The sequence below is a fragment of the Cyprinus carpio genome, chromosome A19 (assembly GCF_018340385.1).
Source record: "Cyprinus carpio isolate SPL01 chromosome A19, ASM1834038v1, whole genome shotgun sequence".
NCBI lineage: Eukaryota > Metazoa > Chordata > Actinopteri > Cypriniformes > Cyprinidae > Cyprinus > Cyprinus carpio.
Window position 1 is genome coordinate 5,652,163 of NC_056590.1, and position 19,272 is coordinate 5,671,434.

The 19,272-nt window shown below is 38.2% G+C and overlaps 1 protein-coding gene and 1 pseudogene across 1 annotated transcript in view; one reads left to right on the forward strand and one right to left on the reverse strand.

The window, feature by feature from the left end:
* syngap1a (synaptic Ras GTPase activating protein 1a) overlaps positions 1-19,272 on the forward strand; it is a 156,098-nt gene that overhangs the window by 53,611 nt on the left and 83,215 nt on the right.
* Positions 8,459-10,348, reverse strand: LOC122148746 (annotated as a pseudogene).

Here is a 19,272-nt window from a genome sequence, read left to right on the forward strand (position 1 = left end):
AAACTCTCTTTCTCTCTCTCTCTCTCTCTCTCTCTCTCTCTCATATTATGAGAGTGTTTATATTTTTTTTATTGTTTTTTAATTGATATATAACTATATATTCCTCAGGTGTGTCTCTCTCACTCTCTCCTGCTGTCTTTCTCTCTTTCTTCTGAATTTTTTGAGCCAAATGGACGACAATCAGCATCTTGAGGCCGAAACAATCACACCGATAGCACAAAGAAAAAATCAACGCAGACAGACGGACGGAGAGAGAGAGAGAGAGAGAGAGAGACGACTTTATTCACTCTCATTCTCTTCCCATCTTCCCCTGCCTCTCTTTCTCTCTTGACTGCAGGAGTGTGTGTGTGTGTGTGTGTGTGTGTGTGTGTGTGTGTGTGTGTGTGTGTGTGTGTGTGTGTGTGGTTTTGATCAGTTGCAGCCTCAACTTCCTAATAATGACTCAATAACAAATCTTTTTCAAATGATGTTTTGAGAGGCTTGATTCTTTCTGAGCCAATCAGACGTCGGCGTGCCGCTCAGAACCCCGCCCCTTCCTGTCCCGAGCGGGGGGGCGGGCTCTCCTCTCCGTGCCTAAAGAGCTCCATCGAGAACAACAGGGCAAAAAAAGACTTGACGAGTGAGTCGGACACTCGGTTTGTTCCATGATCACATGTTTGCTCATCTCTGACGGAGACGGTCATGTGACTCGCTCGCTTCGCCGGGGAAAGGAAGAGCGGTTGGTGGCTTTGCTGTTTTCAGTGGTGGGACGTGGTGCTTTGATGGTGGAGAGCGAGCGGACGTGTTGGTTTAGTGCTGGTGTGTGTTTGTGCCAAACGCCCGGATGACGAGGTTCACTCATTTAGTCGCATCCAGCCGCCCACTAAAGCTCTCTTCAGACCCTAGTGAGTCGCCCATCAGACGCCCGCTCCAGCGCGTCACACATCCCACAATGCAGTGCGACAGTGCTTTAAGATGGAGCGGAGAGTCTAAATGTTTGTTTCGATTGAAATTGTGACAGAAATATATTACTATTGTACAATAGAATGTACTTAATTAAGCACTTAATAATTATTACAACTTTATTTTTTAAGGTAGTATTTTAATTTTCTGTTTGCAGCACTTTGTTTACCAAAATAAATAAAAGGAATTGGTAATTTTCATTTGATTACTTTTTAAAAGATTTATTAAATTCCATCGTCTTTGATAGTAAATTTGTATTCGATCATAAACACAGAATTACGGGAAAATGTTAAATTGTTAAAGTTTTATTAATTCAATTGTTTAGACATTGTGATTATTAAAATTGTATTAAATCTTTTAAAGTATTTGGAATACAGAACAGAAACACAAAATTTGGAAATAATTTAAGAAAAAAATAAACAAAAAATTCATAAGGCCCTAAAATTTATTTCTTTTTATTTTTTTAATTTTTAATAAATTGTATAAGCTTATTGATTTCAATTAATTAGACTTGGACTAAGCCCTTATTTATTGTTAAAATGAATTAAAGTATTAAATTGTTTACGTTTTATGATTCAAATTATTAGACTTGCTTTTTGACCATTAAACAGAATTTATAAAAAAAATTAAATTGATGTCATTGGGCCCTAAAAATGTAAATATTGCTCAACTTTTAATAAATTATGGAAAATTAAATTTAATCATAAAAATGTAATCCAGAAATTTTACAACATAAAACTGAATTTGGGGAAAATAAAACAGATTTTATAAGGCCCTTTCATTAATTTTTTAGGCTTAATTTATCAGGTGAATTTAGTAATTTAAGCGATAATGTGTTGATTTGTGCTGTTGGGGTTTTTGTGCAGTTCTCGCAGGAGCAGTCTTAATTTATATTATTATTATTATTATATTTTTAGCCAGGTGAGCATGACATGTTGACAGAAATTCCATAATGGTGCTTCCCTACAAATGTCTATTATTAACATTTTTCATAAAATAGTTAGAGTGGACTATTTGATCTGATATTTGGTGTGATTTTCTGCTTATGTGAGCTTCAGTGCTCTGGACGTCAGTGCGGCTCACTAGGTTTGAGAACAGCGCTTGTGCTTGACTCACACACACACACACACACACTCGAGCGCTGACGTCATCCGGCGAGGTCGGCTGCTGATTTCTGTACATAGAGTCCAGATTTACCGATGGAAAGTTTCTCTCATTTTAAGTGGGTTGAGTTTTTCTCTCTCTTTTCTTGGTGTTCGATGGATGATACTCATATACGCCAGTAGCTGCTTGCTGGGGGCTTTAGTCGTTACTTTTTGTCTTTATTTACCTTTTCTGTTCCAAGTATTACTTTCGTCTGCATTTCAGGTATTACTAGTTATGAAAAAATAATGATAATGAACAGTGTTTCTGTGCCTAGTTCCCATACCGAGCTCTGATTGGCTGAACACGAGCGGTCACATTTACATGCGTTGCCATAGAGACGTCGATTCGAAGACGGAGCGCGCTATACGTTTGATAACGCGTTTACATGCGTTGCCATAGAGACGGTATCGATTTGTCATACGTCATTTCTCACCACATTTGGCGCGGTTTAGCGATCACATCAGCAGGTGTTTGTGTATAGGGTCAGTTATGCTACGACAGATTGTGATCGTGTGTAGCACACTAGCTCTCACTGCTATGAGTCTTCATGATGAAACGAACGGTCCTCGCCGCGGGACCCAGCCGCCAATTTAGCCATAGACACGGACAAGCCATAGCATTGACCCTTGACCCTCCGACCCGATTCAGGAGCGTAGGATGTATATATTTATATATTAACCCATGGAAATATTCTTGAATGCGCGAGAGATTTGTTGATTCTAGAGTGGAGCATCTCTGAATATGGAGTGATGTTTTGAATGTTCATATTATTATTATTATTATGCGCGAGAGATTATATTCAAATATGATTATTATTTGTAATTATGAATTTCATTTTATTGACAATGATTGATAAACAGAAAATGTCTTTCCTTTTCTTGTGAATATGGAGAAGTTTACATTTTTCTGGGGAAATATTACAAAACTTTAAATATTTCAACAAACAAATAAATAAATATATACATGCTTAACACGAGATGTGCTTTATTTCGATTCAACTTGAGCAACAGGATATGCAAAAAAAAGATAATAATAATCATTCAGAATCTGTTATTTTACCAATAATGTGTAAACCTTTTGACTTTTGTGAAGTGTCAAGTTCTGGTAGTGTACTGTTTTTAGTTGACCTCTGAAGGTCCACATATTGTACCTGCAGCTCATTTTAAGGAAAGCTTTCTCTCCCCCTTTAATTTTGTTAAAGTGTACGTTAGAGCATCATAGCAGGGCCATTGGTCGAACCCAATCCAAAATGTAAAAAAAAAAAATTTACTGTACCAATCTATTTTTATGAACTCTTCAACCTGCCATATTTTGCAACTATTGCACCATTTGAGGGTACATTAGGTGCTTCATACTAGTGTTGCTTATCTAATAAAATCCCAATTTTGGGATACGTTTACTTGTGCAGTCTTGTTTTATGAACCCTTGAAGTTGAAGTAATTGATAATACAGAGGCACTTTGCAGTGAGGGTGTGTTACAGCAGACATAAGGGCTTCATATGAGTGCATGTGCACTTTGTAGATTTTAGAATACACTGATGTATTTACTGTACCATCAGCCCACTTTGCAGCAAATTGTCTCCAAGTCCTTTGAGGGTGCATAAAAACAAATGTAAGTGCTTCATACTTGGTCTACTGTTCTAATAAAATTGGAATTTTAGTTTTTTTTACTTGTTTTATGAAGCCTTGAATACACTGAGGCACATATTGCACCATCAGCCAATTCCACAGTTATTTTTCTGTCCCCTTTCAGGTTGCAATAACGAGGATATAATGACTTCATGCTAGGACTCCTGCTCTAATAAAATCAAAACAAATTTTTACTTTAACAACATTTTTTATGGACCCTTGATCTTGGGTAATGACGATACAAAGATGCACGTATTGCACCATCAGCCCAATTTGTTGCAGCTTTTCTCAACTGTCTTTGAGAGTGCATTAAGCAGGAAATAATTGCTTCATACAAAGGCAACTGCTCTACTGAAATGCAAAATTTTGGTCAGTTTTTACTTTACCATGCTTTTTTTGTGAACCCTTGAACTTGGAATATTTGACAAGTCACTGAAGCTTTTTGCACCATCACCCATTCGTGGCTAATGTTCTCTGCTCTCTTTGATGGTGCATTAAAGTGGAAATGAGGATTTCAAAGGAGGGCAACTGCTCTAATGAAATCACAATATTGGACAGTTTTCAACCTGTCATTCTTTGTTTATGGACCCTTGAACATGCCATATTTGACAATACACAGAGGTGCTTATTTGCACCATCAGCTAATTTGTGGTGATTTTCTCCAGGCCTTTTGAGAGTGCTTTAAAGTAGACTTAAGGACTGCATATGAGGGCAACTGCTCTAATGAAATCCAAACTTTGGGCAGTTTTTGCATTACTACCGTTATTTTTTTTATGGATCCTTGAACTTGGCATATTTGATGATATACAGAGTTTTGTGCAGCAACTCGACAGAAAAGTTTTCAAATATGCCAAGTTCAAGGAACCATAAAAATGGATTGGTGCCATTAAAGCTGTCAAACACTGAATGTTTTTTAGAGCAGTAGCACTACTAGAAAGTTCTTGTGTTTGTTTTAATACACCCTCAAAGGGGTTTGAGAAATCTTGCCTTGAAATGAGCTGAAGTGTGCTTATTTCTGTGTAAAAAAATGGTACAGTAAAAAATGCTCCAAATTTTGGATTTTTTTTTTGGGCCCTTTATTAAACCACTTAAATGCATCCCATTTGTTTAAAGGAGAGGTTCACGTGTCAGTAAGAAAAGCAGTAATCAGTAACGTTTTCAGCAGTGGTTTTATAGCAGACTTGACTCATTCCCCCAGCAGTGCAGTCTTGTGTTCGGTCAAATGGGCTGATCAGGAAAAACTGAATGATAAATATCCAAATACTGACCAGTGACACTGATCCAGTACTGTCTGCTGAGCAGTAATGGTGCGATTGGAGTGTAATGTGGTGATGTGAGCAGCCGGAGGCGCCGGTGATCCTGAGCGGAAGCTTCAGGATCATGAATCAAGAGAAGGGCGACAGACGGACGTTTGACTGGAAACTTCTAATCTGGCTTCTGATCTGTCAGACAAACATAAACCCAAACGAGTTTAATCTCAAGAGAGATCTGAACACCAGCGTGAAGATGAGCTGGGATTTTATGAATTATGTGCAAGTGCTTTTCACAAATATGGTAGAAAACAGATTTTAGTAAAAAAAATAATAATAATTAACACAGTAAAAGTGTTTTAAGTTGACATGCTCATTTTCTTCACCTCTCTTAGGTTCATTACTGACCTTTTTTTTTTATTTTAGGTTTATTAGTGTTTTTTTTTTTTGTTTTCATTATACACACCTGACCTTTTTTTTTCTTTTTATTTATGTTTTAGTAAATTTATTTATTTAATTTTTTTTTACTAGGTTTATTTTAAGAGGAGATACAGATATTGACGTTTAAAACTGTATTTTACCTGCTCTTAATTAAATTTTATTAAACCTCTAGTGGTTGAGCGCTCAGACTGTATTTTTGTGCGTGTGGTGTGAGAGACTTCAGTGTGATGTTTGAGAGTGAATTCTGTTCATTCAGCCTGTTGTTTTTCTGCTCTAAGCTGATTAATTGGACGTGATCGAGAGCAACTTTATATTCCGTAGATTAAAACATGAGCGAATCACAACAGAATAGAGAACTGATGGCGTTTATGTGCCTGATGTGTCTGTCATTAATACTGGCATCTTTGGGAAACATGAGAAAAAATGCCTGTAAAATAAATCTATTTGCTGTTTATCCTTGTGCTTTCATTCAGAAAATTGACAGAAATACAAGTGAAAGTAAAATTAGAGGGGGAAAAATGTGTAATTAAATATTTTTTTCTCAAAAATATGAGTGCCAAAAGTATTGGCACCCCTAGATTACTATGAGTGAAATATATATTTTCTTTGTTAAACCTGTGAACATTCAGAAACCTGAAAATGTATTACAGACACTATACAACTAATAATAAAATGAGTATTTTAAGTTTAGATTTAAAAAAATTTTTTAAAAAAAGTACTGAATCAGACAAATTATTTCAAGATAACTTTAATGCTTTTGGCAGCCACTTCTTACAGTTATTAATTAGCATTAAAACTTTCATTGTTATTAAATAAAAGGACAGTAACCATTAAGTAAAAAAAAAAAAAAAAAAAATGATTTAATTACATGGGAAAAAAAATCTAATGTATATGGATCATTTAAAAGTGAAAAAAGAGCAGTAAAAACACTAAATAAAAATATTTAATCAAACGAACGCAGCTGTTCTCAAACTCTACATTTCAAAGTGTCTTTATTTCAAACAGAATAAAAAAACATGACATTTTTAAAACAAATGACAACAGACATGAGATGCTTCATAATGAGATTCATTAGAGTTCAAGACGAAACAAACCACTTTTATCAAACACTTATCAAACAATCGTTTATGCTCATGAACAGCAGTTGCATGATGACACGCTATTGCTTTGAGGTGGATTGCATAAAGCAGTTAAGCCATGTAATCATAAATACATAAGTGATTTTCCAAACAACACACACAGTTTGCATCAAACAGCTCTGGCTGCAGTTGTGTGTAAAGCATCATCAGCGAAAATATTAACGAACAAATAACACGTGCAATCTTTCCAAGACATTCACACAATCCTGAGATGCAGCGCATTCTGCAGCGCATTTTTCTGTCATTTAATACACTGAATAAATCATATAATGACTTCAGGATTTACCGAACATGACTGAAGCTTACTACCCTGAGATCTTTTCTCATGTTCTTGTCTGTTTCAATTAAAGCTTCATTATTGCTTATTTTCTCTAATTTTATAGATGCTAAATAATGTGATCAGAGCGTCTCACACATGCGTTCAAATGCAGCTCATGCTAAAATGATCTGATTTTTAAAGCCTCAAAACCTTTAAAAAAAGAGTTTCAAAACGCTCATTATTATATTATTATCTCACAAACCTGAATTATTACAAACTTGATAATCAGGAATCTAATTTAGGAAATCCAAATGACAAGAAAATTTAACCCAAAAACTCAAAAATGGCAGAAATAAACTCAAATATTGAGGAGACACAAAAAAGTGAGAGACGTGGTAAAACAGGAGGAAAAGCCTGGACCATAAGGATCATGGTCTTTCGCTGTATGTTTGTCTTGTTTTCCAGTACAAATATCTAAATGTCCTTAAATTAAGATACATTCACTAGAGATTAGTTGTCTTGTTTTCTGAGAAACTGATCACAATGAAGTGAGTTTGTGACGTTTGTTGCTTTTTCCAAATTGACACCGCATTGGGTTTCCATGCATATTCACTAAAAAAATAAACACTAAAGATTCATGCAAGCACAGAAAACTTCTATTTGTGGCGTGTTTAGAGAAGCAGTTTTAAAACTCAAACATGGGTCAAAACGACACGTGAAACAATAGAGGAGGGTTAAAGGTGCCGTAGGTCATTTTTTTGACTATGCTAATACAAAAAAAAATACCGTAATATGTTTGCAGATATTTGGGAAACATGATAAATTCACAAATGTGTTCCCTCGAAAAAAACAAAAAAAAAAAAAAAAAAAAAAAAAAAAAATAAAAAAAAAAAAAACCTCCAGCCAGTATTCTGCTTTGAAATGTGTGTTCCGTGTCGGAATGTCCTGTAGTTTTTGTTTTGGTCTGTGTGACTCCGCCCACTTCCAGTTCACCCAATAGGATCTCGACAGCCAGAGTTGCCAGTGGGCGGAAAACACAACGTACTGGAGCCATGGAAACCAGAGATCGCAGATTCCAGCCGACCTAAAGAGCTTCGGCATCTGTCTGAAATGCTTTATGACCAGAGGCGTACTTAAACACAGATATAAATCAACTAAGGCTCGTCACCTTCCGCTGACAATTGCGCTCACTCCTGCATGTCCTCAATCTGGCAACCCATGTGAGCGTCGAGTCTGAGGAGGAGGGAGCATAAGAAAACTCCAATAGTATGAATTCGGACTGTAGTACTCATTTCAACCACTAGCTGTCAATATTACATACTGCACTTATAAAATTAGGAACAATTATCTGCCAATGAGATCTGAAAAAACAACCTGTTTACCCTTTGAATTAGCCAGCTCTTAATCTCCCTGTGGCAGATGTTTGTTCTTGTTTTAATCACTCACTTCATCATTATGCATCTTCACTAAAAAGTATCTTAATTTAAGAAATGCTTGCATATTTGTACTGGGAAACAAGAACAAAAAAAATACTGAGGAAAAGTGATATTGTGCAGTGACCGACATTTGGGAAAACAAGTTTCATACATCTTACCCTAATGCTGAAGCTTATGGGAAAACTCTGGGGGGGGGATATCTAGTAGCACCTCAAACATCTCATGTTTGTAGTCTTTAGATCAGCTTTCAATGGTGAAACCTCCCCGTCTCCATCGTGCTCCGTCCGCCTCCAGACGCCGTCGCAGCGCTGCGCGGCACGAAGTCGATCGTCGCCGTGTGTTTGATCTGTCCTTTGCTCTGACTCCAGAAAAACATGAAGATGAAACAGACGGCCACCGAGCTCAGGAACGACAGGAACATGGTAACCGCGATCACCAGCGTCTTCACGTCAAATGGAAACGGCCTGCGATCCGTTGACCGCCGCTTGGGCCCGGAAGTGAAGCTCCATCCTTCCAGAAAGAAGGATCCGGAGCGGTTGCGAGCGGACGCCGGAAACCCTCGCACCCCGCATGCTCACAGAGATGCTGTCGTTCCCCGCAGCATTCGAAGCGATGCACAGATATTTACCCACTATCCTGAACCTGCGCGTAACGCACTTTTACTCTAGGGGTCCCGTTGGAGAGCACGCGAATCCGGCCCGAGCCGGTGAGCACCGAGCGTTTTGGATTCAGCCAGATAAATGCCAACGGCGCCGGGTCTCCGTCAGCCGCGCAGCAAGAAGAACAACACCGTATTGCCTTCGTCCGTCCGAACGTCTTGCGGTTTACCGCGTAAGGATGCGAGCCTGCCGGCAGGTGAACACCCTGGGAATCTCAACCTCCGTAAAGTCACCGAAAGTCCTGCCTTGCACCTGCACAGGTGTGACACAAGCCGGCGAAACGCCCTTCAAAGAGAAGCCACGGGCGTCTGAAGCATCACCCAGAGAAGCCGACAATCGCACGCCAGCGGGTTCCCGTCCAACCGAAGGACCTCTAAAGTACCGACCGAGTGGAAGGCTGACACCTCCAGCGTCGCCAGACGGTTCTCCGACACATTAAGGAGCCGGAAAAAAATGCAAGGTTGCGGAAAGCCCCATAGCTCTATTCCGTAGGAGCCCGGCACCCGACTAGATGCAGCCTCTTGGAGTCGTAGCAGATCTCCAAGGAGGTTGGAACGGATGGCAGTGATTGGGTTGTAGGACAAGTCCAGGTATCGCAAGTAGACGAGGTGATGCAGCGGGGAATACGGTACGGCGCTCAGGTTGCAGTGGCTCAGCGTCAACGAGGTGAGATTGAGTCCGAACAGACTGTTGGCGCGCCAACGAGTTTTCAACCAAGGACAGTGTGAACACCTGCAGATCCCGCAAGCGTCCCAACTGGCGGAACTAGTTGTTGGGAAGCGTGGTGAGTCCCGGTTCTGCGGAAGCGCAGCTGCATGAGTCCCGGTGAGCTGCGACAGGGCTTTCGATCGCACCGAGGTCAGGTTGCACCGTTCCGAGGTTCAGCTCCTGCAGGTTGGTCAGGCCACTGAAGGCGCGGCTGGAGATGAACACCAGGTTCTTTCTCGCTGGCCTCCAGACTCTGGAGACCTCGGCATCTCTCGGTAACATGTCGTCCATAACACCAAGATCTCGTTCTGGCTGATGTCCAGAAAACTGACGTTGGGGAGGCCGGAAAAAGCTCCCACTGGGATGATCTTCAGCCGGTTGCGGGATAATCTGAGCGTGAGGGGGTTCTGCAGGCCGCGAAAGGCTTGGACCTCGATCATTGTCAGCTCATTGTTGCTGAGGTCCAGCTCGCGTAAACCGTGTGAGGCCAGGTAAACTGCCGCCTGGACAGAGTCTTTAAGTTGTTACGGCGTCAAGTAAGCGACAGGGTGTTGTCAGGGATGCCGGCGGGAATGGAAGACAGTTGTCTTGTTGAACAGTTCGCTATCAAGGAGCTTTGGCAAACAGTCGCAGCGCTGGGCGCACGGGTCGGGTCCCTGATAAAGCCACGCCCACTACCCACTGGAGCACCACCCACCAGTACAGCCTCCTCCAATCAGCAGCCACACACATCTGGAGACCCGCCTACAGGGGAAAGATTTTTGTTGTATAACTAATTTGGTAAACTATGTTTGCTAGTAGAAATTCTCAACATTGCAGGCTGATTTTTTTGGCTCAACACAATGCTAATGAATTATGATATATGCATGGACAAAACCCTTGGCTTATTATAATTAACCAAAGCTAAAACCATAAAAAAAAAAAAATAAATGTTGTTACTTGAAGTGAAATAAACAATAACGTATAATGACTGTATTTATTACTAGAAAAAAATACATATATAAAAAAAAACATTAATTATAATTTTATTAAATTATACTATTTAAAAAAAAAAAATTAAAGCCTATTCTGCTTACCAAGCCTGCATTTATTTGATCAAAAGTACAGAAAAAAAACAGTAATATTGTAAAATATTATTACAACTTAAAATAACTGTTTTCTATGTGAATCTCTGTTAAACTGTAATTTATTTCTGTGATGCGCAGCTGTATTTTTCAGCATCATTACTTCTCCCATCTTCAGTGTCACGTGATCTTCAGAAATCATTCTAATATGATCAATTTGCTGCTCAGAATATTTCTGATTATTATCAATGTTGAAAACAGTTGTGCCTCTTAAAAAAAGACTTTTATTCTATAAGGCTGGATTAAATTAATCAAGTGTCAGTAAAGACATTTATAATGTTTCAAAAGGATTACTACTATCTTCAAATAAATGCTGTTTCTTCTTACACGTTCTATTCCATCTGTGAATCCCTGAAAAATAAACATGCATCAACGTTTTCCACAAAATAATTGTGGTACAGCACAACTGGTGTTTCCAAACATTGATAAATCAGAAAATGTTTTTCTTTGAGCAGCAAATCATCATATTAGTGAATGAATGTTCTGAAATCATGTGGGACACTGAAAGCTGGAGTAATTGATTGCTGATAAAATACAGTCTGGCACATCACACGAAATATATAATTACACTTTAAACACGATGATTCACAGAGAAACAGTTATTAATAAATTGCAGATGAGATGTTTTCTCTAAAATTACTTTTTGTTTTTACATACTTTCTGACCAGAAGAGACTTCTGAAAATCATTAAAAGAAAATGCACTGATCCCAAACTTTTTGAATGTGCACCGGGAGTGATAAACTGATGCTAAGTAAATGATTTCTCAGGCACTCGACGTTGCAGTGTAAATATCATCATTGTCTTTGCATTGGCATTTTCTAATCTAAGTATCTATTGCTATAAATACAACACTTTATTAAAGTTCTTATCCAGGTGTCCTATATAGCCTCGAAACAGGGTAATAAATCACACATCTGAGTCAATCTGTGCAAACACTTCACCAGCTGGCAGGGAGTGCTGCGGCTCCTTTTGCATTACCCAACAATCACCAAAGACAGTGTCCTCTGATCCGCCCGCTCAACAGCCTGGACCACAGAGAGAGAGAGAGAGAGAAAGTTCAGAGCTTCTATATTTCACTTGTGCCTCGTCTATGTTAATAACCGGAGACGGCTGGCTGCATGCTTTCCACACACAAAAGCATCATGAGTTTGAGAAGGTAAGGCTGAATCATTTCCCGCTTGCCATGTGGACGTCAGATTTTCACGAGAGAGGTCAGAGGTCACAACAGGAGTTTTCCTTGCTCTCCGGATCTTGTTTGAATAATCTGAAGGGCGGCCCCGGCTGGATTCGTCACACACGTAGGAAGCGCATGCGTGCGGAAGGAACAGGATGCATGATCCTAGATTGTGTGATGTTTCTCTGTGTGAATCGTCCCCGGGACATCCCAGGACGGCTGTTTTGCATAACTGAGTGTTGGCAGAGTTAAACAAGTACCACGGAGCCCTGCCAAGAGAACCGCAGTGTGGTGTTTGTTTGTTGTGTTGTGTTTTGTGTGTGTGGCTGTGTTTCAGTTTCGTGAGAGAGATGTGCTGTGTTGTGTGTTGTTTTTTTTTTTTCAGTGGTGAGAGAAAGTGTGTGCTGTGTGTGAGTACGAGTGTGTGTGTCATGAGAGAGTGTGGGTGTGAAGTTGTTCAGTGAGAAGTGTGTGTTTGTGGTGTGTGTGGTTGTGTGTGTGCGAGAGAATAGAGAAGACTAGTGTGTGTGAGAGAGAGCGCGTGTGTGTGTGTGTTCATTGTGTGATAATGTGTGTGTGTGGGTGTGAGAGAGAGAGGTGTGTGTGGTGTGTGTGTGTGTGGTGTGTGAATCAGAATTGTGTGTAATCAGTGGTGAGAGTTGTGTGTTGTGTGAGCGAGCCGAGAGCAGAGAGAGAGTGTTTCATGGTGTGCAGAGATGTTAGTGTGTCACGTTGTTCAGTGTGAGAGTGTGTGTGTGAGTGAGAGAGAGAGAGAGAGAGTGTGTTCAGTGTGTGAGAGAATGTGTGTGTTCAGTGTGAGAGTGTGTGTGTGAGTGAGAGAGAGAGAGAGAGAAGTGTGTGTGTTGGTGTGGTTGTGAGCGAAGAGAGGAGATGAGATGAGTGTGTGTGTGTGTGTGAGAGAGAAAGTGTGTTGTGTGGTGTGTGTGTGTGTGAGAGATGGTGTAGTGAGGTGTGATGTGTCAGTGTGGGAGGGAGAGTGTGTGTGTGAGAGAGTGTTGCTAGGAGAGGAGTGCGTAGTGTGTGAGTTCAGAGAGTGTTTGTGAGGAGGGTGTTGTTCAGTGTGCGAGTGTGTGCGTGTGAGAGGAGGAAGAGGAGCAGCGACGATTGTGTGTGTGGTGTGTTTGTGGAGAGATAGAGATGAATGCGAGTGGGTGTGTGACTAGTTTTGGTGTGCTTGTTGTGTGTGGTGTGTGTGGTGTGCTAGAGTCAGACGAGCGAGAGGTGTGTGTTCAGTGTGGAGAGAATGTGGTGTTCCAGTGTAGAGTGTTTGTGGAGTGGCCGATGACAGAGAGAGATGAGACGTGTGTAGTGTGTGTGTGTGTGTGTGTGTTGATGTAGTGTGGAGAGAGCGCGGAATGAAATAGTAGGTGTGTGGGTGTGCTCTTTGTTGTGTGTTGAGCAGAGAGAGGTGATGTGTGTGTGTGTGCAGAACAGTCAGAGAAGCGGAGAGAGAGTGTGTTACTGAGCTCAGCAGAGAGAGCGCGTGTGTGTGATAGAAAGCGAAGAGAGTGTGATGTGTGTGTGTGGATAGATGTAAGTGTCGTGTGTGTGTAGTGTTTTTGTGTGTGTGTGTGTGTGTGTGGGTGTAGTTACCAGTTGACTTGGGCGCTTTCAACCACTGTTATAAAACAGTTATCATTCAAAAGGTAACCAAAAAAGGTCCTTAAAATCAGTCACTGAAATGCATTAATATCATTAGGCACGAAACCTATGAAGAAGGATTATGTTACACAGGACTGAGAGGGACGGAAACGAGATAATTATCATTGGAGTTGATGGTTGATGCTCTCAGCTGTTAATAATTCGGTTTTATAAAAACAACTTCAACATTTTTCCCACTGCAGTGAACCATATTTAGGATCAAACTTTAAAAAACATCTTTCAAGTCAAATAAAATGTCATTCAAAGTGCTTTACAACGATGACAAGAAATACAATATGATAACAAATAACAACCAAAATAACTGATTTTAGTGAAATAAAATAAAATTAATCTTAAACAGTGAGTGTTGAATAAAGAAAACAGAATAAATACATTTTACTTATGAGACTTTTAATGAAAAGTACTATTTCAAAGCCAAAAATCAAATGCAATTCAAAGTGTTTCAAATGATTCCTTAATAATGCAAAAAATTAAATAAATTGATTATAGTTAAACAGTAAAATGTAAAAAAATAAAAATAATAATTAAATACTGATAATACCAAAAATAGAACAGAAATACAAAAAATAAGGTAAAGAAGCATTCATTAAAGCAACTTTCAAGCAAAATCTAATCTAATGCAAAATAAAAAATAGAAATAAATTATAAATTGATTAACAATAATAACATTTTAATTAACAAGTGACAAAAACAAATACAACACACTTTTTTTATTTACAAATAAATTTGTAGTAAAACAGTAAAAAATGTTATGCAAAATCAACTTAAATTCTAATGATAATAAATAAAAATAAGATTCTACATGGCACAGCTCTTAATGTCATTTGGGTGGCTTTTCTTTCAGTTGGTGTGGTTTTAGTTCATTGTTTTTTTTCAGTAGGATGGCCTGTTCACTGTGGACGTCTGTGTGAGTCTGACCATTGGCAGATCAGTGTGAGAAGACATCTTAGGGAATAGAGCTGATCATCTGTGTGTGTGCTGAGAGCATTTGTGGTTTAATGCACAAGTCCATTCTATCGGCTCTTCAGATGGCTGTTTACTACCTGCAGCGTTTGTTGTGTTAAGTGTGTTAAGGCATCTTTAGAAAGCAGTGCTCAAGCAGGCTTTAAGAAGCTTCATGCCTTTAAAAAGACCATCGCCAGATGCACAGCTGCTCAGGATTAAGATGTACTCATTAACCCTCATTTTGTTTATTACAACAGCAGCATTAGGTTGAATGAATGTCAACTTTTCCTTGCATGCACATGTATTTCTGCCCCACCGACAGGCATGTCCCCGATTCATAAATGCATTTTGTAGATGCTTTTTATCCAAAGTTCAATAGCATCATTCCATGCGAATCAAACCCATGAGCTTGGGCATTGCTTTGCATGATCTATGTTATTGAGCACTAATATAAGTGATTATAATAAAACATATGAATGATTTTTTGCACACACATATTAACAGGAGGTCAACAACAGCATTCCAAGCTGCAACTTGTGGTTAACTAAAAACATAAAAAAACAAAAAAAAAAAATAAAAAACTATATATAAAAAAACATACACAATGTAATTTGATTATATATAAAAAAACATAAAAAAAGCAAAATAAAACCTTACTTTTTTTAGCATTTTTTTTTTATGTTTAATTTTCTGCTTAAACCGTGCCAAAACTGCAAGAACCATTATTTCTGTGCCTAGCAACCTCAGTTGGTAGTAAAATATTACTGACAAACATCCTGAAATGTTGCATTTGACAGAAAATACAGATAAAAAATAATATGAATAACTAATAAACCTAGAAACATGTTTATCAACGAGGCTTTTTTATTTTGTGAATGCATGGAAGTAATTATATATAAACCTTGAGATGCAGGAGTGCAAGTCACGTTTGGATAAAGCATCTGCCAAAATGCATGAATGTAAATTGGGTTTGCATTTATTTGATAATTTATTATGTTATTTATTTATTTAACTTATTAGGCAAGGAGGTAATATAGATTTTTTGTGTTTACAAAAACCTTTATATAATAAAAAATAAAACTTGTATAAACTCAAAACTGCAACACGAGAGAAACATTTACATACAGTATATATGCATTTAAAATTAGAGAAACGCAGACGAGCCTCTTTTTGAGGGATTTTTTTGCATTGTGAGATTATTTTTCCAGCGATCTCATTTACAGTAATTAACAAAATCTCCACATCAAAGATCCCTGGAGACAATGATTTTCCTATGTTAGGAAATTCAATTCTGTATAACAAATCACAGCGTGCATTCAAAATTGTACGTCACAAATAGCACTCAATATTTTAAAATAAGTTTATTAAATTATTTAATTATTTAAATAATACACCAGAAATAATATACTTTTATAGAAAACATTTAGCAATCAATATATATTTCTTTATTTGCATTACAAACAAAAACGTGAATTAAAGCCGCTCTTTTGTCATTAATGTCACCATGCAAAAAGCTCTATTTAAACGAGCCGCCAAATATTTGGTCCCTTCACAATAAGCTTTCTTTCTGAAGCGAACTAACTTGCGCTTCGTCTGTAAGGTGACCCCCGATGGCTCGTGAGCGGTTTTTCACCTCGTAACTCCCAGCCGCACTAGAGTAAGCAGACTTCAGCTCGTCTGTGTTTAATCACGCTTCTTTGTGTAGATGAGCTCACTCTGCCAGGCGGCGGAAGCCGATCGCCAGCAGCGGCGCACGAGGTGCTTACGGCTCTCCGGAGAACCGCCGCTCTCGCTCGCTTCAAATTCGCGTTCCATGTGTGCGCAGGCCTCGGATTTTCTTTGCGACATGACGCTGTGGCTTCGAGGCCAAACCGCTGCAGTATTCAGCCGCGTGGATACAAATTCTGCGTATTTAAGCACTTTGCATTCATAAATAAATAAATAACTAAACACTGAATAAATAAGATGGAGAATGAGTTCTTAATTGGCGCCTCCAGTTCTCCGGGTACTCCCGAGATAAAATCATCACACATAAATGAAATTTCTTTAAATTACTGTATATAAGACTAGCAGAGGTTTGTTTATAAGAAGAGCGTGTGATCCGCAGAAACACACACACACACACACACACACACACTCACACACACTATCTGAAACACATGAAATCGCCTCAAACTGTCATAAATTTAATTTACTGTATTTAATGACTGACAGTAGTGTGTGTGTGTGTGTGTGTGTGTGTTTATTATTATTTATTATAATGTATATTTTTTTTACAATTTAAATACCATTTAATTTACTTTTTAATTGAATACACATTTTTAAATTTTAAATATAAAACATTTTATATACATTATATTTGGGAGAACACATTATGCGGTTTATTATAAATTTAATCTTGGTATTTACTAGTCAAATAAAAATCCTATCATTCAATTCAGTTCAAGATTTATTTGTATAGAGTTGCTTTTTAACGATACAAATCATGCACGCAACTTTACGAAAATTATTTCTACAAATATTTAGTAGAGCTTTTCTGGTGGTGACTGTCAGTTTATTTCATACAAGCAGACTGTTCCGGAAAAATCCAATACAAAGACCTAAACAAACAGATGATTAACACTATGAACAGCAATTATGCAATCAAACTTATAGCAAAATGTGGTAGTTCTGTATGTTGTCTCTGGGTTAGCATCATCTGAGGTCCTCTGAGGGGTTGGCATCATCTCTTCTCAGGTGTTCTGGATCCAGATCAGTTTACAGGTTATAACTGCATCTCTCTCGGTTGTAGACTTGTGAAGATTAGTTTTTAATGCGAATCCCGTACTTATAACTGAAAAGAAATGTGCTCTATTATTATTCATATTCAAGTGTTTGTGTGAAAATTATTAATGCGCATGCATGACAAGGAAGCTTCCTCTCGATCACTTGATTTTTTTTCTGATTATGAAATAACTTAAAATTGTGGTGTCTCACATACATGAGAAATATATCTACAGAAAGCTTTAAATCAATTCAGAATGAAAGCATTATGTAATCTGTGAAGGTTGCATTTCTCTTTAAAGGCGCGTACTGTATACTGTGGAGATATATTAAGGCTCATTATGGATTAGATATTAATTTAATATAAAAGTGCGATTAGTTGAATAATGACTTAAATTAATGACTATTATCCTAACTAGAAAAATCTTACGTGGGGGCAGAACTATTAAATACCCTCTAGACATCTCTGTTAAAGTTTTTAAAGCATTCTATACACCTTTGCATAAATTCTGAGAAGATTTTCATGAATCCGGCCCCAGGTTTTGACTGCGAATGTCACATCAGTAACGAATTGCCCAATAATGAAACTAAAAATAATTAGGTCTACATGATGTCTCGGGACAGTATCTTATTACTGCAATATATTTTCACATTTGTATTGCCAAAACAACTGCAGCATTTAAAACTGAAAATAGTAGCTACAAAGCAACAAATACATTAAGAACAAATGTTTTTGTCTCTTTGGCAGATGCGTGTCTCTTTCGGCAGTGTCTTTGTCTCTCTCTCAGAGGCACCTCATCTCTCCTGAGATAAAACAAAAACATATTATATTGTAATTTATCTAATACTCTGTATGCAGTTGCAAAAAGGACAAAAGCCAAACCAAACGAGGCATTTGTCCTACTTTGCCTAAACCTGCTCTGCAGGTTTGAAACCCTCAGAAGACACTGTCCATATAAAGAGCCGGTTGTAGACTTGTGAAGTAGTTTTTAATGCGAATCCCGTACTTATCCCGGACGGCTCCTCCGATCAACTGATTTTTTTTCGTGATTATGAAATAATTAAAAGGTGTTGTCTTCCATACATGAGAAATGTCTATATCTACAGGAAACGCTTTAAAGCGTCTTTTTAAACGAATCAATTCAGAACGAACGCATATGTAATCTGTGAGGTTGCATTCTCTTTAAAGTCGCGTACGTATACTGTGGAGATAGTATTAAGGCTTCATTAGGATTAGATGTTAATTTAATATAAACGTTGCGCTTAGTTGAATAATGACTTAATAATGACTAATTATCCTAACTAGAAAAGTCTGAAGTGGGGGACGAAACTAGGAAATGAAAAACCCCCCCGATAGACATCATGTTAAAGTTTTTAAAGCAGGCATACAAATTTGCATAGAAAGTGGGAGAAGATGTGTCAGAGAAGGGGACAAAGGTTTGGATATGGAAGGGTATGTAACATCAGGAAAGAATGCCCAATAATGAAACTAAAAATAATAGGTCTACCATGACGGACTTCGGGGACAGTATCTATTACTGCAATTATGTCCATTTGTATGCAAAAAAACAACTGCAGAATTAAACTGGAAATAGTAGCTACAAAGCAACAACTACATAAGAACAGAAGTTTTTGTCTATGTGGCAGATGCGGGGTCTCACTTTCGGCAGTGTCTGGGTATCTCTTCAGAGGCCATAATATTCCTGAGATGAAAACAAAAACATTATTGATTATGGTAATTATTAATACTAGGTAGGCAGTTGCAAAAAAGGACAAAAGCCAACACAAACGAGCAATTTGTCTACTTGCCTAAACATGCATCTCGGGTGGAAACCCTCAGAAGACAGGGCAATATAAAGAGCAGGTTGTAGACTTGTGAAGATTAGTTTTTAATGCGAATCCCGTACTTATAACTGAAAAGAAATGTGCTCTATTATTATTCATATTCAAGTGTTTGTGTGAAAATTACTAAT